At 41.2% G+C, this 24,536-nt stretch overlaps 1 protein-coding gene and 1 pseudogene across 3 annotated transcripts in view; one reads left to right on the top strand and one right to left on the bottom strand.

Annotated features, from left to right (window-relative positions):
- GPC6 (glypican 6) overlaps positions 1 to 24,536 on the bottom strand; it is a 1,139,050-nt gene that overhangs the window by 737,510 nt on the left and 377,004 nt on the right. The gene's annotated exons all lie outside the window — the stretch shown is intronic.
- LOC141982453 (glutathione peroxidase 1-like) lies at positions 8,539 to 9,369 on the top strand (annotated as a pseudogene).

Below are 24,536 nucleotides of genomic sequence, written 5' to 3'. Positions count from 1 at the left end.
GGGTTCAGTGTAGTTCTATGTGATAAAATTTCTATATATTCAGCATCATTAAGAAATTTAGGAAATTGTATTAAAACAATCTATGTTAAAGGAACATTATGGCTACGAACCAAGCACTCTAAAGTTAGGAAATGCCAGAATTAAGGTTGCCTGTGCAACTTTCATTCAATCCTCTTCTGCATATGCATTATAATACCCTCTTTAATTTCATGATCACATTCTATATTTTGCACAGTACCCCTACCTCATTCAGCAAATGGTTATTCAGTGTTTCTTTTTTATCCTGTGCATCCAGTGTGTGGCCCCACTGCTTATTTACCACACCCCATTCTCTGTGCTGAACATAAAATTAATTTCCCATTGGTCATTTCTATCGTGCTCTCACCACAGTACGTCAGTGCTGTACAGACCACAATGAATTCATCTTCACAACATCCCTGTGAGGTGTGGGCATATTATTATCCCCATTTTACAACTAGGGAATGGAGATACAGAGAGATTAAGACCAAAATTCTCAAATGTGTCCACTAATTCTGAGTGCCCAACTTGAGACACCTCAAGCCTGATATTTTTTTCCAGAGTACTAAATGTTGTTGGTTTTTTAGTGAGTTCAAGGCACAGCTCCAACTGACTTCATGTGCCGTACTGTGTGCTCAGCACTTCCACAACTCTGGCCTCCGGCGTCTCATGCAGAAAATGAGGTATATGCAGCAGCCACCGGTGAACTGTTTAAGTGACGTACTCAGCATCACATACGAACTGGGCAGAGACAGGGATAGCATTCAAATCTCCAGGGTGGTACTCAGCTACCTGAATCACAGCAGAAGCCTTTTTCCATTCATAGCAGTCCCCTGTTTCATTCACTACAGTGTCCAACTTCGAAAACAGACGAGGAAAGGGTCCTACACACAACAGCTTCCTTCACTACACAGCCTGATTCATAGCACCATAGTTCTTGTGCACTGAATGAGGCTGGGGTTCTATGGGAAAAAATAGTATGTGATCATGTATTTTTAGACTATCGTAGTTAAGGTTATGTTTTAGTCACGGGTATTTTTAGTAAAAGTCACGGACAGGTCACGGGCAGTAAACAAAAATTCACGGCCCACGACCTGTCCATGACTTTTACTATATACCCTAACTAAAACTTGGGCTGAGGGGCCACTGGTGCTCTGAGGGGGCAGTCCAGAGGTGCCGGAGGTGCTGGGAGGGTGGCCCAGGACCCCTATTGGTGCTGGTGGGAGGCAGGTGGCAGCCCATGGCCTGGGACCCTGCTGGTGCTGGGGAGAGAGGGGGTTGCAGGTGGCAGCACGTAGCCCAGGACCCTACCTGGTGCTGGGGGGTTGGCAGGCTTCCTACCCGGCTCTGACTGGCATGTCCCTGCAGCTCCTATGGGGAGGCGCTGCGACAGGGGCTTGGTGTGCTGCTCCCACCACAAATGCTGGCTCCGCAGCTCCCATTGGCCAGGAATCGCAGCCACTGGGAGCTGCGGGGGTGGCACCTGCCAGCAGCGTGCGGAGCCCCCACTGGCCCATCCGTCTAGGACAGAGGTGGGCGAACTACGGCCCGCGGGCCACATCCGGCCCATGGGACCATCCTGCCGGGCGCTTGAGCTCCCGGCTGGGGAGGCTAGCCCCCCAGCCCCTCCCCTGCTGTCCCCTCTCCCCCGCAGCCATGCCACCACACAGGGAGCACAGCTGGCTCTGACTGGTCAGTGCAGGTGCCAGTCCTGCCACTCTGAGTGGCATAGTAAGGGGGCAGGGAGCGGGGTCGTTGGATAAGGGGAAGGGAGTCCCAGGGGGCAGTTGGATGGGACAGAGGTTCTGGGGGGAGGCGGTCAGGGGATGGGAAACAGGGGGGGCTGGATAGGCATGGGAGTCCCAGGGGGCCTGTCAGAGGGCGGCGGGGGGGGGGGGTAGATAGGGATCCGTGTGGTCAGGGGACAAGGAGCAGGGGGGTTGGATGGGTCAGGGGTTCTGAGGGGGGGCAGTCAGGGGGCAGGAAGTGGGAGGGGGCAGATAGGGGCAGGGGCCAGGCTGTTTCGGGGGCACAGCCTTCTCTACCCGGCCCTCCATAAAGTTTCGCAACCCTGATGTGGCCTTCAGGCCAAAAAGTTTGCCCACCCATGGTCTAGGAGCTGCAGGGACATGCTGGTGGGAGCCAGGAAGTCCCACCCCAGATAAGCACCTCCCTGCACCCCAACCCCCTGGCCCAGCCATGAGCCCTCTCCCACACACCCAAACTGCTGCTGCTACTGGTACCGCCACTGCAGAAGTCACAGAAAGTCATGGAATCCGTGACTTCCATGACCTCCATGACAGATTCACAGCCTTAATCATAATGCATACGCACAACAGAGCTGAATTAAAATCTCACCGTTAACTTTAATTCTGGCATTTCCTAATTTTTGAGAGCCTAACTTTGCAACCCTAATGACATTTTAATGTCAGTGTTTGTTTTGATTTGATTTGATTTTTTTAAGTTTAATTTATACACAGCCCAGTGTAGGGTACACCAAGAGGTTGTGAACCATTTGAAAGTATTGTTTAAATATGAATGATGAATAAATAAATATAAGTAATCCTCACTGGACCTCTTCCTCGTGATTATTAATGTTAATTCACAGGTCATTATACCCATACCATAAGAATGGCCATACTGGGTCAGACCAAAGGTCCATCTAGCCCAGTATCCCGTCTTCCGACAGTGGCCAATGCCAGGTGCCCCAGAGGGAATGAACAAAACAGGTAATCATCAAGTGATGCATTCAGCTTCTGGCAAACAGAGGCTAGGGACACTATCCCTGCCCATCCTGGCTAATAGCCATTGATGGATCTATCCTCCATGAATTTATGTAGTTCTTTTTTGAACTCTGTTATAGTCTTGGCCTTCACAACATCCTCTGGCAAAGAGTTCCACAGGTTGACTGTGTGTTGTGTGAAGAGATACTTCCTTTGGTTTGTTTTAAACCTGCTGCCTATTAAGTACAGTGAATGAATGAAACCAGAAGTAGTTCAGATATGCTGATAAGCAAATGTCTAATAGGCAGATGTGTTCTTACACATCAAAGTGAAGATCAGACACCTTCATTTCTTCTTAATGGGACAAGCTATGTTAAGGAACTATAGAAGATTCTCGGGGGAAGCTGTCTGGTAAATCTTATCTAAAGGACCACTTTATCTCCTCTCCCTCAACCGTCCCCACTCTGATGGGCTGATTTTGGTCTACCAATAGTTATTTAGGTTTCTTGGTCCTATGAAGACAGACAGGAGTGAGAGGTTCAATCATCCTCACTCTTAATTCCAGATTCCCAACTCCCTGCTTCAGCTTTGAAGCAATTAAATAAATCATCCCACTGGTTTCCAGGCCAACACCAGGTGGCAAGGGTGAATTCACGACCCAAAGTTATATTGATATCTCCAGTTGCCATGGAAAATATTCCTCATTAAGTACCATGGCATATGATATCATAGTAACTAAAATACCTATTCATCGAGTAGTCTGATTTGTTTTTCGAATACCAGAGTAAATAGACCAGGGTTTGAACAGAAAGTGAATGAGAGGGAACTCAGAAATAAATGAGCTTAATAAATATAGGGCAAAGAGTGAAGGGGAGAGGAGTTCTCTTATTAAATGTCTTCTAATTGAGTCCTGAAATATGCACACAAAATTACATCTGCAGCATTGTATTTGGCAGAGTTTTGAATTCTAATGCGTATGGAATGCCAAGCTCGCTTGCTGCCATTCATCCACTGGGCTATCATCCAAAGATGGGAAGGCTGCTGCTCCTACTATCATTAGTCACTGTGTACTCACTTGCTGGGAAAGCTGGAATATGTACAAGGGACTGTTAATTAGCATGGGGGAAATGAAGCTACTCTGTAAGGAGCAAATCTCCCCACCCCAATTTTCAGAAGCGATAATATTTACCTATGAGTTGGGTGTAATGGTTTCTGCAGCTAGGAAAGGAGAAGACCAAATCAGAGCACGCATCTTGTAGGTATCTTTAAGTTAATCAAATTATTATTTGAGATCAGAGTAGGTATCTACAGCTAGCACATTCTAGCCTGAGAAGGGGCAGTGACAGCTGACTGAAATTTCTGTTTGGTGGAAACGGAGAATTTCCTTATACTTGTAGCTCTACCTAAAACCATGACTTGGCAATGGGAAAACTATTAATCCTTAGGTACAGGTGACTTATCTATTCTCTGGCTGTAAAAATGTTTTAGGATGTAGTGTAAACATCAGGCAAGTGATTATATATTATTATTTAGGGATAACAATCCTGTATGATCAATTCCCTTTTCCCCCACCTCTACCACACAAATCACATAAAGCTACCATTGGTTTATTGGGGATGTATACATTTTGAGAACCAAGAATTATATCCAAACTACTGACATAGAACATACTATATTTTCTCATGTCTATATTATAGACAGTATGGCATGATGCTAATTATTAATTCATTAATTAAACCTGAGGTGTTTTAACTACAAATATAAAGGGCATCCTTCACCAGAGAGTCAGTGTACCTGATGGTATAGAAACTAATTAAATCCCCAGCATACCCGTGTTTCTTTAATCTGCATTTAAAAGATGGAACAGCATCAGTTTGTTGAATTAGGATCACAGGATGATTCCACAGTCAGGGGGTAAAGTTGCTAATGGCTGATTCCAGTTGTTTCAAACTCATAATGAGGACTTTTCAAATAAAAGGCTGATGCAGACTTACGTGAACAACTACAGGCAGATGATAAAAGATGGTCAGGGAGCTACACTGTGCTGGACACCGATTACTGAGGCATTTGTAAGTAGAGGGAAAAAAAGGCATTCTGAAGTCTATATGAAATTCTACAGGAAGCTAGTGAAGAGATATTTCTGAACAGTATAATGTGATGAGACTGATTGGAACCAGCAAGAATTCAAGCTGCTACGTTTTGTATTAACTGAGACTCAATATGGCAATATTTTGAAGGAGGTAAAGTGAAACTCCAGACACAACAAGCAGAGGGTTGTTTAAAAAAAAAAGAAAAGAAATCTGAAGCAACTGTAACATACATTTTTTTTTTTTAGATAGTTAGAAGTGGTGCTATGAGGGGATATTGCCAGGGAGGGAGCAGCAATCTCTCCTCCCTTTCTTCCGTGAAATCAACAAATCAAAGCTCTGTTTGAATCAATCCAACCAATTTCAATAAGTTCTTTGACATCCAGAACTGGCCATCCTATAAGACAACACAATCTGCTTGGCATTAAAAAGCACCTCAATAGTTTGAGGGAAAGGATAAATTGTTTTCTGTATTAACACTGGAAAATCAAGATCACATTGGCAGGAGATGGATGGTAAGAGCAAAAAAGCAGTTTAACACTAGAAATAGGCAAATCTTTAGAGGATCAGAGTTAAGGAACTGCGTGCTTATCTGAATTAGCTACTCCTGTTCTCCACAGAACCAGGCTAGAGTCTTGTCAGAGCACGTTTCTCAGGAGATTTCTAGCAATTCCACTTCTGATCATAGGCTAAGTCCATACTTATGGTAGTGTGTAGAGTACATGCATTACATATGTAGCTATATGCCACAGTGAAAGGCAGGCTGTGTCCACACTTGTCGTTGTGGTGTGTAGTTACACACCGCAGTGAAAGGCTCTGGTGGCAGGGAAAAGCTCTGACATGTTGGAGCATGTAGAGTGCCTTGTGGGGTTTATACCTTAGGAGTGTAGGGCATTCTAGTTTACTGTACTTGCCTAAGCCATGCCTTAGCATCTACACTGCTATTTATATCCATGAAAGCTGGGCGTGCAGTGTCTGTACTCTACACACCACTTTAAGTGTAGAGGTACCTATAGACAGACATTCCCAATCAACTCAATACCGGATATCTTGCTGGAAGATATGCTTTATCCAAACACAAGTTTAGTGTGTAGTCAAACAAAATGTGGCTCATTCCTGGGGTAACTAGTTGAAATGTAATGGCCTATGATACACAAGAGATCAGATTAGATGATATAGTGGTCCCTTCCGGTCTCAAACTCTGTGAATTCTTGCCAGAGCTTAAATTTCAAAAATGAATAAGAGGAATTCCTACTTCTCTTCTGCCTTTCTCTGTATTTCTTAAACCAATTGGAAATAAACCAACAGATCACTGTTCTCAATAGAATGCTCACAGAGTATTGTCTCTTTCATTCTGGCTTCTTTGTTCTATGTGTAAATGAAAGATTGTGCATCTGTAATATGGCTCCAATGGCTGAAAGAAGGCACATCAAGGTACTAGTATCACTTAACAGAGATCATATCAAATGAAAAAAAAACCACATTCATGTAACTTAAGGTTGCACAGTTAAAAATCACAAAAAGTCAGGAAAGGCAAAAGCTAAGGTTCTATCAGATCAGTCATTTGAGACTTCATCAATATCATGCCATTGACTTGAAGAGGACTCTTCACAAGCATAATGAACCATACATGGTATAAATATGATCAATTAGGATGGAAATTGGAACAAGCTTACACTTTCATGTTGGGAAAATCTTCAGATATCTTCCTGCCACTTGGGATTGTTCCTTTTTCCTCATCTTTCTGCTTGTTTGCTTGGGATGTGATATAGCCTACATTATGGGCTGATACAGTAAGCTACACCACAATTAACAAGGGGGGAGGGACACAATAAACCTGCATGAGAAATATTGTATGCTGGTTACTTGACGCTTTCCAATCAATAATATTAACAATTAAATGGTTCTAAGTAGGGATTGAAGTTCTCATCTCATGTAGGTGAATGGGATGGAAGCAATTCCAGAGGCAATTTCTCATCTTTGCTGCGATTGTTTGGCTGGACACACTTGGGTTAACAGAGCAGCAGTATATATGTTTACACTTAGATGGATTTAAATTCATAATGGAAAAATTTGAAAGTTTGTGGCTGGGGTTAAATGACAGTTTAGACTTGACAGAATATTACACAATGCAGGACATTTTTAAACAGAACCTACATTGCTGAAATATTCTGTCATTGCTGTTGGTTAAAGGATTTTATTACTCATGGGCCAGAGACAGGGCAGAACATGTTTCAGTGAGGGATTGACAATGTCCCCTATTAAAACTGTCCCAAAAACAACCTGACAGCAGCTGCTCCTGTCTCAGGCTAAGCCCCTAGTTCTGCTTAAAATCTATTTTAGGTACTGATATGGCCCCTATTACCACAGTATCTGAGTACCTCAAAATCTTTAGTGCATAAGTTCTCAAACTTTTTTTTTTGCGGACCACTTGAAAATTGCTGAGGGTCTCGGCGGACCACTTAATGATCTTTGCAAATGTTGTTTGTACCATTAGCTAACTATTGTAAAGCACTTTGGATAAAAGCACTATATAAAAAAACGTAATAATAAACATATTTTGTTCTGCAAATAAAAGCACACAACTCACATTTTAATATCAGTATTCTTACCTTTCTAATGTGATAGATGTGCCCTCTCTCCCCTGCCGCGGCAGCCCCCAAGCTGGGGATGGGAAGGAGAGGGGGTCTCTTCCTCTCCACCCCACTGTGGCAGCCCCTGAGCTGAGGCTGAGAAAAAGGGCTGTCTCTCCCTGGCAGCTGCAGCCCTGGGGCTGGGGAAAGTCACCTCTTTCTCTGGCTGATGCAGTCCTGCACATCCCAAATTGCCCTCACCCCCGCTTCTCGCCCCACTGCCCCCTCCCACTTACCCCAATGCCCCCTAAGGCCACCACCTCACCTTACATGTTCATCTTCTCCAGGGTCCAGGCACCTAATTAGTGGAGCCACTCCTGTGTGGCTCCACTAATTAGGTGGTTGGCCCTTCATTCTCTCGTGTATGGCCGCCCCAGCATGCCACTTAGAGGGAACTATCCGTGGACCACCTGAATGGAGTTCGCAGACCACTGGTGGTCCACGGACCACAGTTTGAGAACCGCTGTTTTAGTGTATTTATTCACACAACACCCCATTTAAAGGTGGGGTACTGAGGCACAGGGATTAAGTGACTTGACTATGGTCACACAGGAAGCCTATGGCAGGGAAAGAAATGAATCCAGGTCTCCCAAGTCATAGGCCAGTGCCTTAGGCACCGGACACATGCTTCCTCTCGTCAGTAGAAGAGTAGTAGTACCAAGCCCCTTTCTCTTACACACTCCTGGTAAGGGAAAATGTAGGTGTAGATCTCTGATGAGGGATGTCCATCTTTTTGTGTGGACATAACTGGAATGATTTTTTACTACAGTATTTGAAGAAGGTGTGGCAGATTTAAAAGTATCTGTAAAACTTTCTACAAGTTGCTCTACTGTTAAGTTTAACAAGGAAATTAGGAAAGCAGTAAGAAGTTATTCACCACCTGGTAGAGTAGAAACCAAAAACTCATCATATCTTGCAAAACGTTGACCAGATATGATTTACAAGTTCATTTGGTAAAATTTGTGGTCTACAGGAAAACACCACAAGCAGACAAGTTGTTAAGATTACAAATTGTTAAGACTACAGTGTGGCTCCTGCCCGCGGGCGTGGCTCCCCACCCATACCCTGCATGACCTTATGGTGGCTGGGCAGCTGGCGGGACTGCAGGCATGGCCACGGGTGCGGCGGAACAACTGGCGCTGGGCTCACTCCTGCGCCACGTACTGCTGGTGCGCAATGTGGCGTCGCTCTGAGGCACTATGGCCCAGGACTTCGCCCAGCTCAGCGAGCTGCAGAGGTGCTATGGGCCCGGGCTGGCCAGGCTGGCCTTCCCCTGCCACCAGTAGAACACTACCAATGAGAAGACCCTACTTTCCTTAAAGCATGTCCGCCCTGGCCATGGTTATGAGCTCAACTTCACCATGTTTGAGAAGTGTGATGTGAATGGGGCAAATGCTCACCCACTCTTCACTTTCCTGAAAGAGGCACTGCCTTTCCCACATAATGATCCAGTGTTGCTGATGACCAACCGACAGTACATCATCTGGTCTCCAGTGTGCAGGAATGACATCGCCTGGAACTTTGAGAAATTCCTCATTGGGCTTGATGGCTTTAGGGTGACCAGATGACAAGGACAAAATATTGGGACACATGGGGGGGCAGCCACAGGGTCACTGCCTCCCCCACCCCCCCAACACCACCAGGGCCAGCTCTAGATTTCTTGGCGGAGTGCTACCGAAGGGAGAAAAAAAAAGCCGGAGTGCTGCCGAAGCAAAATATTGGGACAAATGGCATCCCAACCGTACATCGGTCAGGACATGGGACAAACAACTAAATATCAGCACAGTCCCGATTTTATCGGGACGTTTGGTCACCCTAGATGGCATGCCCTTTAAGCGCTACAGCAGACACTTCGAAACTATCAAGATCCAAGATGACATTGAAAAGCTCCTTCGGTATGTCCCGTAGAATGCTCTCAACCAAGCCAAAGTCCTGCTGAAACTTTTCTCTCTCTTCAGCTACGTTGTTATAGAAATTCCATACACCAACCCTCTAAACAGATCAATATGCATGACCCCTTACTCTTGCACAGTACCCATTTTCATTAATAAGAGGAAAGATCTATGTGGGGAACATGATGGAAAATATTTTTATCAACTGGACAAAGATTACTTACATGTAGGAGAAACCGTCCAATATTTTCATGCAACCTTTTATGCTCATTCCTTTTCTTGCTTTCCTAGTTGGTTTCACATAGACTTCAAAGTGCCTTTTTCACTTTGAAATGCATCACTAATAAGGGTCCAGCATAGTGTAGATCTTTGACCATCTTTTGTCATGTGTTTGTATTTGTTCATTTAGGTGTGCATCACCCTTTAATTTGACATGTCCTCACTATCAATTTGAAAGCCTAAAGTGCAAAAATTTCAGAGAACTACTATGTATGTACTGAATAGCTATATCTATCTTATTTTGTACTGAATATTATGGTTTAAATTTAAAAGATTGGAAAACTACAACAGACAACATAAAAAGCATATTCATACGGTGCCTGGTATGGATACAAAATACCAGCAAACTGCATTGTGAACCACTCAGACAGCATGAGTTCTGACTATTTTTCTATCTTCCCTGAAAAGTTTAGAAATATCAGTTGTATGTTGTTTAGAATGACATTTCTGCACAAACAAAAATACTGTACTTGGATGACCTTTATACAGCATTTCTGTGCATTTAAAATAAAGACTTAAAATTTGTTTTATGTATTTACTTCATGGGATCCCAACTATGCATCAAAGACAGTCAGACTCTGGTATTTTATACATTCCATCTACAGGGCAAGAGAGGAGAAAGACAGATTCCAACACGTAAATCTGACAGCCTGCTGGAAATTATCACAGCTGCTTTGATTTTCAACAAGGCAGGTGTTTTGGAAACGTAAAAACTTCAAGAACAGCTGAAAAACATTGAAGGGAATGTTGTATGGATTTGACATCTGGGTGCTTCAAAATCTGATCTAAAGATTCCAACCTATGCCTTATTATTGTCTGTTTAAATCTTTAACATGCAGCGTCAAGGCCACCCTCTCACATCCATGTTGACACTGATGAAATTACTCCGAGTGATGCAGAGTCTCCTGAGGCACTCACTATCACAAATAATGAAATAAGAAAGGACCAAAAAAAGTTTTCTGATCCTGCATAACAAAGCAGAGTAAAAAATAAAGACAATAAAATATTTGAAAATATGTGCATAAATGTATTTTCTTCCCAAACAATCTCAGTAGCATGACAGATTTGTCAATAAGCATGGACTACAATAATACGCAAGAGGCACTCGGATACTATGATAATGGGCAGGGTATAGTCAGACCAAGAGATAGCAAATTAATTTTGCTGTTGAATTAAAGAAGGGAAATTATGGCTTTCTTTAATCATTTTCAGACAGTTCTACCCCAGCTGCTAGTTTCCTCCATTGTGTAAACATCTTATTGCAGCCTCTTTAGCTACCCTTGCAACTTCTCATTCATTAATTTGCTTTTCAATATTTTAGTAGCTCTTTATTCCACAACAGAATGTACAGTGAGACTCTACCAAAACAGACTGGGCACAGATATACTGTTTATTGGTTCTAACCAATTTGGGTGTTTTAAGGTACTCTTTTGAACTTCTTAGTCTTCTGTATAATTAAGTGTAGCACTTCTGATAATTGCTCAAACTTTTTGGTAGACTGTTTTAACCCCTTGTTTCCCTTAAATCCCTTAAAGTAACTGCTGACTGTAGTCAGATTTATTAGTAAGAGCAGAGCTTAAGCAGCTACAGGTCTCCAGCTGCTGAGCTCTTCCACCATAGCTCACACAGAAACTACATTTCTGTGTCTGTACAGAACAATCAGAAATTACTATTCCCATCCTGCCCCCCTCTCCCCACACACAGTTCTTCAAGGGAACAAATGTCATGTCATCACAAATGAGATCTCAAAATCCAAAGTGCATAAAAATTTGAAGTGTTCACAAGAGCAGGAACTAATAGATCTGCTCATTATGCCCCTGAACCACCAGTTTAGAAAGGAACCTTACACTGAGTTCAATTTGGAGATCTTAGTGTGGGAATACTAATTTTTTTAATTCAACAGTAAGAAATGGCAGGTAGCATATTTATTACAGCTAGCTGGGTATTTTCTGTTGGAATGATTTTCCAGTGGAAAATGGCCTCTTTGCAAAGTTGAAATTTTCCACAGGAAAATTTTTGCTTTTCCTGTCAGGAAAATCAAAATGACAGTTCTCTACATGCCCATCTGAAAGACAGACAGAAAGGGAAATTGACAAGAGCTTTCCAAGTGGGCAACTTGCAAGCTGAAATATTCTATTTCAATTCTCCCAAAATGGAATTTTCCTGGAAATCTCTTCCTATGACAAATTTCACATTTTACTTTTTGTCCTAGCTTGGGATGATTTTTTTTCCAAAAATGTTAAGTTTTTCACAGGAAGGGATTTCCATTTTCTGGCCAGCTCTACTCTTCATGAATGATTATTACATACATTGGTTTGCGTGAAGGCATGAGTCTGAAGACTAGGATGTTTTATCCACCTGAAAAGTACGATAATCATTTAGAAACCTACTGGCTGAAATTTCTCCTCCATATTACTGAAAAAATATGTATATGCTCCCCTTCCCACCCCCCCAAAAAGGGGTAATTCATCAGATCTGTAGGTTTACTGAACCTTATGGGCATGGGTATCACATCACTGACCGACCACTGCCTGTGTTCTAAAGATTTAGCAGAATATACAGTGACTCACTTCAGCACTAACAAAATCAAGTTTCAGATTTTGCACAGAGCTTCTGATGTCATTACTTGATTAAAGCTGCTGTATTGGATTTGTTTTCTTGTCATACAAAATTACATCTTTTAAAAATAATCCAAACTTAGAACACAGAGGTATAGTGTTGGAATCCCTTCATCACAATATTGCTTTATTCCATTATAGAATAATGATTCAGTAATGAGAGCAGAACATGTGATGAATGCAACACTGGCAGACCAGGTGTTAGCTCATGCCAAAACTTTAGGCCGTAGTCAAGTACTGACAAATTCATTTCTGGAAACCAGTCTGTGTCACCTGTTTGAGAATATGGTTAACGTGGGTATTAGACTTATAGCAATGTGTTGCATTAATCTCACTTATAATATCTTTATCATATGCTATAAGGCAAAGTAACGTTTTTGCTTTGTAATCGTAAAAACTGTTTGCTCTGAAACTGTGAACCCAGTCAGGAGGGATCATCTCCTGATCATCAAGAAAGGCTATCAGAACTAAACGGGCCACTGTGGGACATCACAATATAAAGACTTTGTTAATTGTCCCCTTACACCCATAAAGAGGCTACATGCAAAAGGCTTCATCCAATCAGCTTGAATTCTAGAAGAAGGAAGTAAAAATTGCTGACAAGAAAATTTTCCATCTTTTGCTGTTGGGGGCTGGTCTACACTACAGAGTTAGCTGATGTAAGGCAGCTTATGTTGACCTAACTCGTTAAGCATCTACACTAAAATGTAGCTCCCACCAATGTAATCTGCCCACTACACCAACTTAATAACTCCACCTCTGAGAGAGGCTCAATGTAGTTAGGTTGATGCAGTGTCAGTGTAGATATTGCATTGCTTACATTGACGGTTGCTGCCTTTCAGAAGCTATCCCACAATGCTCCAGTTAAATAGGCGCATGCACTCCTGGTGAGGACACGCAACAGCAACACAAAGAGCATAGTGTGGACATACAAAAGCAATTTAATTACTGCAGTGGCTGTACATCAACTTAACCTAGGTCAACTTAATTTTGCAGTGTAAACTTGCCCTTGAACTCTCACAGGACTGGAGCTACGAAACAGAAGTAGGGTCAACCTGGATTATCCCTAAAAGGCATTCAGAGCTGACAGATTACTACAAAACTCAGTCACCTTTTCAAACCATAGACTGTGATTCAATTGTGTATATGTTTCCCTGCTTTACCCTTATAATAGCTCTCATTTCTTTTCTCAGTTAATAAATTCTTAGTTAGTTTACAATAAGAATGTCTATAAGTGTTGTCTTTGGTGTGAGATGTAAAGTACAAATTGACCTGGGGTAAGTGACTGGTCTCTTGAGACCGGAAGGAACCTTCATATTTTGTGATCTTTGGTGTATGGCAACCATCTATCACTAAGTCCAGCTTGCCTGGATCGCAAAAGAGCCTGAAATACCCAAAGGGACTGTTTGTGACTCCATGGTAAGACTGTTATAGTCTTTTAGGAGTTCACCCTTGCTACCGGGTTGGTGAAATCTAATTATAGAACATACAAGTTTAGGGTCTCTGCTCTGCTCCTTGACAATCTGTCCTGAGGCTGGCACTCACGATTGTAAGCCACTCCAGACAGTGTGACTAAGAAATTCCTATTTGACATCCATGTTATTACTATTATTTTTAAAGAAGAGTTCACATACACGACATGAAAAAGGAGCTGAACTGTGACAGAAAGGGCTACATTTTTAAGAGTGATTAGTGAGTTTAGATGCAGTGAATTTTGGGTGCCTAACTTGTGACACCTTCAAGAGGTCTGATTTTCACTATTGTTAATTGAGCTCCCTGAAGGTCTCTCAATCTGGGCACCCAAAATATGATGCATTTAAAATTACTGATTATTTCAGCTGTTCATTATTAATTATTATTATTAAGGTCAACAATTTTGCCTTGAGAAACTTACAACATGAATCTCAATCCTACAGTTTGCTGAGTCCACATTACAGGACTGAGGTTGTGGGCACAATAAATACAACAGAGCGAAAAAGTGAAATGCCAGTACTTGCTGCACAAAGCATTAAAAATCACCTTCACTACTAGCTACAGATATTCAGCTAAGCAGGTGTACGTTATTTGACTTGAGCTCAGGTGCAAATACATAAAATGATTTGGAGCAAAATACTCCAGTTTTATTTTAATTTAGCGCCTGACTTTCATGGGTCCTACTGAAATCAATGGGAGATGTGCGTATTTGGCAACTCTGAAAAGCAGATCCTTATTTATTTATTACAGCTGGTGGTTGTCTTTGGACCCGTTTAATTGTGTTTTGAAAGTGGCCTATCAGATGAGAACAAATAAAATGCCTGAATTCCCATTATCAAAACGAAGAAGAAGAAAAGATGCAGCACCAGCTGTCTCTGGACAAAGTCGGATACAAAGTAATAACTGTCCTGCCATTGCGCCTGTACTCAATTTCAAACGTACATCTGTCATTTTATTTTAACAGACTAACAAGATGGGTTCACAGCCATCTGTGCCTCCACCTTGCACACAGTTCAGGCTTTACAACTTTTAAAAATACTATTCAAAGTAAAAGAAAACAATTGTAGGAGATTAAAGAAAAAAATGTCAAAGTTCATTAAATCTGACAATAAAACGATCCCTGTGAACTAGAATTATAAAAGCAGCATGTTCAGTTGTAGGTGAGTAATGAAATCCCTAAGCTCTGCACAACTCACAATGGGCTAAAATCCTACAGTCTTTACTTGGAGCTATATTGTAATCTCACTTGGTTAAATCAGTGGGAAGGAGATAGAGGGTTTAGGGAATTCCACGGAGTTCTGTTGTTTTCTTTCATTGCAACCCTCAGAGGAAGGGATTTAAAGGGCTGCAAAGGAAGCATACTCACAACCTACAAACCTAGTGCATCCTGAGGATCCATGAGAAAGCTAAAGTCTAAGGCATTCTACCTGCTCCATAGTACTGTCCAGCATTAACTCCTACAATAAGGTTCAAAATGGGTCTGTCAATAGGGCACAAGACTGGGAATCAGGATGTTTAGATTCTATGCCCTATTCTGCCTTTAACTCACTGTGCAATGGCAGGTAAGTCACTTAACCTCTCTGTGCCTCAGTTTCTTAGCTGTAAAATAGGATAATGATGGTTATCTTTTCCTGTAAAGCAATTTTAGTTTGATGTATGAAGATAGCTATTTAAGTGTTATAATTTAATATGATTAAACAGTCACCTGGACCCAAGGCAAGTTTGCTGTTAAGTTTACAAACTTCTCAGGAAAGTGCAGTATGGCTGCTTCCCTGGCCCTATCCTGTCCAGCATGCCTAATATTCATAATTATTACAAAATAGTAGCATATCAGTCCTCTAGCATCACTCTGTTTTTTTAAGAATGCAATGTATTGGTACCATGCAGTTAGCAAAAGTGAAGTCCAAGAGTAATAATATTAATTTACAACATATGGTAAATGTACATGTAGAACCTGTACTAATGTAACCTTAAGGGCTCATGCCTGCATGAGTACTCTAAATACACTCAGTAGGTCTACTCTCATGGGCATACAGGCTAAAGTTGCACAAAATACAATAAAATGTCATGAAATGCAAACGTCAAGGTGCTAACAGGAGTGGTAACTGCTGCATTACCCATCTTACTCTTTAAGTTTAGGTTTTATATTGTACAACAAGTAGTAGCATATTAGGTAGAGCATGTGGATTTCTGTTGGCAGAATAGCCACAATCAATATCCAGTCCTCATTTCTAATAATTATTTGACAGTATTCAACACTTTTTTTTGTATCTTTTGTAAAGAAGTAGGACTTCATCACCAACATTCTGCCACTATTTGAGCTGACCAAGAATACACATTACTTAGGTCTGAACATTCAGAGCTGAAAACAGGAGGCTTATGCAACCCCAATGGGAGCTGCTTTTAAAAGGTTCCTAAAGCTCAGCATCACCACGATGTATATCTGTAGTGGAGAGAGACTCACCACCGTGGCGCCTCCTGCTGGCCATTCTAGAATTAGCACAAGTCATTCCGCAGGGCGCCCACCTCCAGTGGTGTCTCCCTCGCCGTTACTCCTGCTTTGCTGTCTCCCCCCACTTTCGGGGGAACTGGCAGTCGGTAGTCCAGCCACTCACCTCAGTGGCCTGCTGCAGTCACCAGTCTAGTCCCTTGCTCCAGGGAAAAACTGCAGTCTGTGTTGGCCCCTTCCCTCAGGGCAAACGGGGGCAGCCGTAGCACCTTATTTGCCCTTCCTCCAGGGCCTCAGCTCCTTCTGCTCTGCTACCCTGCCCAACACTGCTCTAGGCATAGTGCTCTTAGGCAGCCAGTCCTTCTCCCTAGAAGGCCAGGGAGAGACTGCCCTCTGCTCTGTTGAGCAGTCCTTTAAATAGCCCTGCTGGCCCTGATTGGCCAAAGCAACAAGCCACCTCCCAATTGGCTCACTTAGTGAGCCCTCCTCTAATTGGAGGGCTCTGCACAGGCTCCCTCTGGCCTGCTTTAATCCTTCCTCTTCTTAGTGTGGGGCAACTGCCCCACTACAATATCCCATTCATGGGAATGTGTAATTCTAAACAAAACAGCCTAGATCCATACAAGATTTTACTCTGATAAAAAAAATGATAAAATTATCTGTGTATAAACAGACACATAATGGATATAGCAGATTAATAAGCATGATGAACACATAAAGTGGGATTTTCAAAAGAGCTTAACTTACTTAGGAGCAAAAATCGCACTGAAAATCAATGGAACTTGTGCTCCTAAGTCATTAAGGGCTTTTGAAAATTCCCACTTCCATGTGAGGTTCACATTAATTTCATAAAATGTTATTTTTGAAGTGTATGTGAAAAAAAAAGTACCGTATATGCTTGTTCATTAGCCCGTTCGTTTATAAGCTCACCCCCCAAGATGGATAGGTAAAAATGGCAAAAACTTTATGACGCTTTTATCAGCTGACCCTATATTTCAGGGGTTGGCAAACTTTGGCTCCCAGCCTGTCAAGGTAACCTGCTAGCGGGCTGGGACATTTTGTTAACCTGGAGCGTTCTAAGGCATGAAGCCCCTCAGCTCCCAGTGGCTGTGGTTCACCGTTCCCAGCCAACGGGAGCTGCAGGAAGTGGTGGCCAGCACCTCCCTCAGCCCGCGGCACAGCTCCCGTTGGCCGGGAATGATGAACCGCGGGCACTGGGAGATGAGGGGCTCTGTGCCTGTGGATGCTCCAGGTAAACAAACATCCCAACCCACCAGCAGCTTACTCTGACGGGCCGGGAGTCAAAGTTTGACAACTCCTGCTATATTTTAAAAGTTGGCATCACAAGAAACACTCAAAAGTTTTGCTAGAATTATTTTAATGTAATCTAACAAAAAACCTGTTGTTGTTATAATAATAACTGAACAAATATGTATTCACCTTCAAAATTACAGTCAATGTTTTAAATATCCATTAACTGATTTTAAAGTCTCATATTGTTCTAAGGTACTTATTTAAAAAGTCTTAAAATCCTTCAAAGTCCGAATCAGTCTCCGATTCACCAAACAGTTCATTAAACTTGGCTTCAGTCACAGCTGCACCTGCATTGTCATCGTAGATGTCAGCAGTGTCGTCTTCAGACTCAGATTCCTTCTCATCATCAGACTCTATTGTGTCATCATCAAATATGGCATCATCTTCTGACCCATCGAGCGCATTGCTGATAAAGCATTTCTGAAATGATTTTTCTATAATTTCGGAGGGAATTGACTCCCACGTGTCCTTGACCCACTGGGCGACCAGATTGATTTCGGGCTTCATAAGATTCCTGCCTTTTGTCAACTTTGCCATGCCTGAGCACATCCATTCAGACCATATTTTACATAGCCTGTCTTTAAAGGGTTTGTTCAGGCAGACATCAAGTGGTTGTAGAACAGAAGTTAAGCCTCCAGGTATTACAGCCAAAGTAGTTTTCATTTTTTTGGCCACATTTTTCACCTCATTCATCTTGTGTGCCCTGAACATGTCCCAGACGAGCATAGAAGGTTGCTTGAAAAATACTCCTGGTCTCTTATTCCACACTTTTTCCAGCCATTCACTAGTCCCACTTTCATCCATCTATACCTTTTCGTGTGCACGTACGGTGACACCAGCAGGAAATTTCATGTTTTTAGGCAAGGTTTTTCTTTTAAAAACAACAACAGGAGGGAGCTTTGATCCATTGGCCAAACACAATAAAACCACTGTAAAATGGATTTTTTTCATGGCCAATGGTTTTAATTAAAACTGTTTTTCACCAACACCGGTTACCGTTCTGTTGCTCGGAAGATCAAACGTCATCAGTGTTTTGTCCACATTTCCTATTTGTGACAGCTCAAATGCATATTCCTTTTGATGTTTTATAATAAACCTTTGGAAAGATTCAATTTTTTCTTCCAGATCTCTCGGCAGCTTTTGTGCTATCTTTGTTTGCTGATGAAGACAGAGACCATGACTGTTCATGAAGCGAGTACACCAACCTGCTAATGCGACAAATATTGATGGCTTTACTGACTTGTATTTGTCGTCTTTCGACATTTGCAGAGCACACAGATGAATTCCAGTTCTAGTGACGACGTACCCATTTTGTCAACATTCAACAACCCAATCATTGAGATCTTTCTCCAGCTCAGGAAATGAAGCGCACCTCGTTGGACATTTGTTCTTGCTTCTTGGCATGTCTTTTAGTTATTTTTTTGCATTCTCTTACTTGCTTCTCATTGATACAGAATTCATGCACAGAGGCGCAATTATTGTTTGCTTCTGCATATTCAACAATTAAGTTTGAACGCTGCGTGATAAGCAGACTGTTTTCTTTAGATTTCACTGTTCATTTTAAATACTAGTATGAAAAACTTAGAAAATAATAATTTAGTTATAGATTTTGTAGGACTTTATATAGGAATGTCACCTGATTTATCACTGTCAAATTATTATTGCCCTTTGTTTATTTCAAAGCAGCCCTGTAGATTGGCATGTCTGTGGTGAAAACAGGCATTTTAAATTTTATTACAGATTCCATCGATTCTGCATGTTATATTTTCAGATTGGCTCAAGACTTGTGAGGTCCATTGGTAGAAATGCATGAAGAGATCAAATTACACGGTGGCGGACTGATACCAGTGCCATAGTACTATCATTCATTGTATTTTTCTGATTGGCTTGTAAGGTGTAGCATTTTGTGAAATGCATGGGTCAAATGTCATGCAGATCTGCAGCACTGCTCTTTTAGCATTTATTTCAAGCCAATCTAGTCCACTAAACAAAGCCTTTGCAACTTTAAACGGCTGCAGTATTGACATCAATAAATTCTTTTACGATCAGTATAAGTATTGGCTATAAAAATAATTATAATATAGTCCTGTAGTAGAACAATACTAGGAAAAGCATACAGCTATCGAGGAAAATTGAACTTGGGAAACGTGTTTTTAAAAACTTTGTTTAAATGGACATGAACTGAAAAATTATATAATCAATATCCATATGTTTTATTTATATTAATAATTTTATCTCAATTATAACATAACAAATATACAATTTAAGTAAAATAAAATTTTAGCAAATTTTTAAAGATGTGAATCGGATTTGATGATCCTTCATCAGCAATCTACAACAGGGGTCAGCAAACTTTGGCTCCTGGACCATCAGGTTAAGCCGCTGGCCGGTCAGGATGCTTTGTTTACCTGGAGCGTCCTCAGGCATGGAGCCCCTCAGTTCCCAGTGGCCGCCATTCGCCATTCCCAGTCAATAGGAGTGGGTGGATGAGATTCTGTAGCTTGCATTGTGCGGGAGGTCAGACTGGATGATCGTGGTGGTCCCTTCTGACCTTAATATCTATATCTATGAATGGGAGCTGTGGGAAGTGGTGCGGGCCGAGGGAGGTGCTGGCTGCCACTTCCCGCAGCTCCCATTGGCTGGAAATGGCAAACCATGGCCACTGGGCTCTGTGCTGTGAACACTCCAGCTAAACAAAACGTCCCGGCTCACTAGCGGCTTACCCTGACAGACCGGGAGCCAAAGTTTGCCGAGCCCTGATCTACAATGAAAATGTATTACATATTCAATTCAATAATTCAATAGAGCTTAAAATCATCAAATTTTGGTGTAGATCCGTTGATAAGCCGACCCCCGCTCTTTGATGATTCACTTTTTTACCAAAAAATTCAGCTTATGAACGAGTATATACAGTAAGTCTAATTGGACATTGTTTCCCAGCTCAGTAGAATATCAATTTTAAGTTGATCCAAGTCCTTCACACATGGTGACATACAACATTGCCCAGAAGGAAGGAGGAGGACAGGAGTTTGGAAATATAATAAAAAAGTGTCATTAGCCAGCAGAATTTTCTGATGCAGAAATTATGGTCCAAGGAGAGACAGAACATTAATCCAACATTAAAACAGAGCCAGTTTAGAAGAAAAACAGTCATATTACAGCCAAGCCTTGTGATTTTATGATTCATTTCAGCCCAGCTGAGACTCCTTCTACAATCAACTAATCTTCTCTTTATCTTTGGATCCAAAACCAATTTTTGTTTTTGCTGAAGAGAAAATATAAACTGCTATGCAGTTTGTAAAAGGGCAGTCCCAATCCAAATTCAGGGTTGCCTCCTAGTATTATATAAAGGATGGTCCTGTGATTAACACACAGGACTGGGAATTAGGGGGTCTTCTATTCCCAGTTCATCCTTGTATGACTTTGGACAAAACACAACCATTTGGTGGGTCAGTTTTCCTATCTGTAAAACTGAAGGACTGGGGATGATGATGACTGATAAAGCAATACTGTGTATATCTTCAGTACCCAGCTAAAGGTTGAGTGGCGGATACCTGATAGGGTAAGGTGACAGAAATTCAGAGTGAGGACAAAAGGTAAGAGAACATATTAGCTACTGTAGAGTCAAACTGTAAGAATATGGAAGAGGTAATGAATCACATACTGCAGAGACAATGTATTATAGAAATTGATTAGTTAACAAATCAATCAAGATAATGGGCAACAAATAGGGCAAAGGTAAGCAACTGCGTCAAACACTTAATGCCATTAGTGATGACATCAGGTTAATTGCAGCAAAATAGGCAGCGATGTGAAATGATGAATAATGAGTGGTGTGTAATAGTAATTCAGTAATTATAGGTTGGAATGTGATGAAATTGAAAAGAGGCTGTAAAATAACAGCCTGGAATGGCAGGGCTGGTCAGTGGAAGGACTGGACTGCCTATGCTACTGTCTATGCTATTTTAATTAACTGCTCACCCCAAGGGCGCAGAGTCATGAGTAGGCAGTTCTGGTATTTCAGTCAAATGGGTGGAGCTGGTAGGCACTGCCACTGGCACTGGAGTTCTCAAAGATGGCAAATGTGAATAAGGCAGAAGATTAATAGGATCTGTGGACCCTCCATCCCTCACAATCTAACCCACTGTTCCTAGATAGCCTATAATTGTCTTCATCCCATCACATCTCAGACATATGGATTACGTCACTCTTATCTTCCCACGCTAAGCATTCCACCTCACTCATTTGTTTTACCTTCCAGAGTTAGCAAAAAGACATTTGTGTGTTTCATGCTTACCAGTACTGTAATTACTATTGTTTCAACTAGTTGAAGCCAGTCTTTTGCTTGCACCACTGTGCTGTCATTCATTGTGTGGCTCCAACGTGAAGGCCTGTGTGATATTTGAATATCTGGAATTTCTTTGATTTTTCCATGGATGGTGAGAGAAATCTTCGTGTCAATATATAACACAACCACAAGGATTTCTATCCAGATCTCTTTAAAAAGACTACCGGTATCTATGCTCATTAGAGCTAATACACAGTTAAGAAACTCATAGTTCATTTTTCACACTTCCCAGAGGAGGCTCAAATCTTCCAGCCCTTACTCAAGTGACTTCACTGGGAATACTAAAGTGAGTAAGGGTTGCAGGATCATACCTAAGCTTAGCTATCTACAGACCTGGTTCACCAGGCCTTGAAATCAATGGAAAAAATCCAACTACATGTGCTCCCACTGCCAGTTCTTCAACACAGGTAGGTCACCATTTTCAGGAAATACCTACTCTATGCACAAAGGACCATCACTCCTCTTTTAGAAAGAGAATCACTTCAAAGGTAAGTAACAATACCTTTCCTCTTGAGTTAATCACTAATGGTTTACACATATCCCTCATGGGCTTGTGGCAAATGATCATGCACATTGCACCAGATCCAATAAAATGTCCATTTCTGACCCTAATACACATATTACTAGGTATTAATTGGTGGATCACTGATTGCTCACTACTCTGATGAAGGGCTAACATTTATTAGAAATGTGTTTATTTTTTTTTGTTATGATCAATTATAATTAATTGAACTGCTGTTCTATGTTATCATTGTGAGTGAAGTGAAAGGACTCCAGCAATTTTACCTACTGACTGTACTTGCTTTCTATCTGAGTGAACTTTCTCTTCCCCATCCATGCACCACCCTACACAGAGACTGATTTTGTCGTGACACTTCTAAAATGATTTCTTTCAGAAAAAGAAAGCTTTATTTTCTCTGACACATTCTGACTGAGATTAAATGTGCTGCATTGGTGGAGGGACAATCAATTCAGCTTGGTGTGAAGCAATTTGGGAAGAGTTCTCACTCTGGCACTACTCTAAAGAATTAAACACTGGCAATGCAGATAACAGTATTAGTTAAGCAAGGGTCAGTCTCTTTTGCATAGCTGTTTTCAAAGAACTTACTAGCAGGAAATAAAATGCAATATTCAGCACCCTCACTTCAGATCACCATAACCCTTTCCTCCTAGAATGCTTTCTCCATTTCTCCCTGTATTTCAACAACTACCACCATTATGACCTTCTAAGAAGTTGAAAAGTCTGCATAATGGGCATTTCTTGATTTCTTATCACTTTCCACCCTATTTTTAAGACAAATCTCCAAACTAATAGTGTCAAATGTAGCAGAAGCACTAGTTCCTTCCATTCCCATAGGACTCAAGAACTCTCTCAATTTCATGCTTCCCTGCACAGCTTTATTTACACTAAAACCACTCTGCTATGTGCTTCAGAGCAAACCCTTGGACTTGATCTTCCAGCAAATCTCAGCTATATTATCTGTGCACTCTATGAAGCCTGGAGTCCCCGCTAAAGACTCTGGTTGACATATCAGGTGAAATGCAAGTGAACTGTCTAATGGAAGTTAATGTCCCAGCAAAACGAGGTCAACAAGATACAATCAAATATGTGCAGCATCCATTCATGGAGTACAGGCTTTTGTTCACAACAGCATTTAGATCTGAAGTGGATACTGTAACAGTGAGACATTTGGTATATTTGCAAAGAATATTACTGACATTAATCCTTCTGAAATTCAAGTTGGTACCTCATGGATTTTCTTTCAATTAATTTTTGGATGAATACTAATTAGTGCTTAAAATCAAGGAAACTTTGGGGGTTCACCAACATTTCCACAAATACTCACCTGCTAATAAAAATAATGACCCTACATAGCTTAATAAATCCAAACTTGGCATTTCAAGTATATTTTTAGTTTTATTATTATTATTACACTGTTTTATCATCTCTATCAGTTATCTACTCAATTGTTGGTGCCTATTATATGAACCACTTACCAAATAGTATATATAATGCTCTGTTCTAAAGACACCAACAAAACTTAGTACTAGCAACACAACTATCAATAAAATGGTGGGAATTAAGGCTCTTCTTGATGGTTAAATTGAGTTATTTTTTTCTATTTGGAAATTACTTTTGATTTGAAGGTTCCTAGCGGGGCTATTTATGTATTTTGGGGATTATTATTGCATTTGTTATTTTCATTTTCAGTTTAATGGGTATGTGCTCTACAAATCAAATCTAAAATAAATAAACTTATGGGGGAAAGGTCATCCTGGAGTTTCCTTGTTCGTGTTGATTTGTGTCAAAATTATTATTATAGTACATTGTGTAAAGTTAACACATTTAAAAAAATCTTATACAGTTGTGTAAAGGAATAGATTTCCTCTTTTAAAAAGCTATTAAAAGCACTCAAAACTTATTTAAAAAAATCAGCAAACAGCATAGCTGAATGCATATCTTTTATGCAATACAGCATAAAGTCTCTCTTCAAAAGTCTTATTTAAATATGTTGTTAAATACTTATATTGTTGTTTGCAGTGCTGTTGTAGCCCTGTTGGTACCAGGATAAGGTGGGTGAGGTAATATCTTTATTGGACTAACCTCTGTTGGAGAAATAGACAAGCTTTTGAGCTTCACAGAGCAAACCTGAAGAAGAGCTCGGTGGACCTCAAAAGCTTGTCTCTTTCACCAGTAGAAG

The sequence above is a fragment of the Natator depressus genome, chromosome 1, assembly GCF_965152275.1.
Source record: "Natator depressus isolate rNatDep1 chromosome 1, rNatDep2.hap1, whole genome shotgun sequence".
Taxonomy (NCBI): Eukaryota; Metazoa; Chordata; order Testudines; family Cheloniidae; genus Natator; species Natator depressus.
The sequence above is the reverse complement of the archived record's forward strand: the minus strand, read 5'-3'. Positions and strand labels throughout refer to the sequence as shown.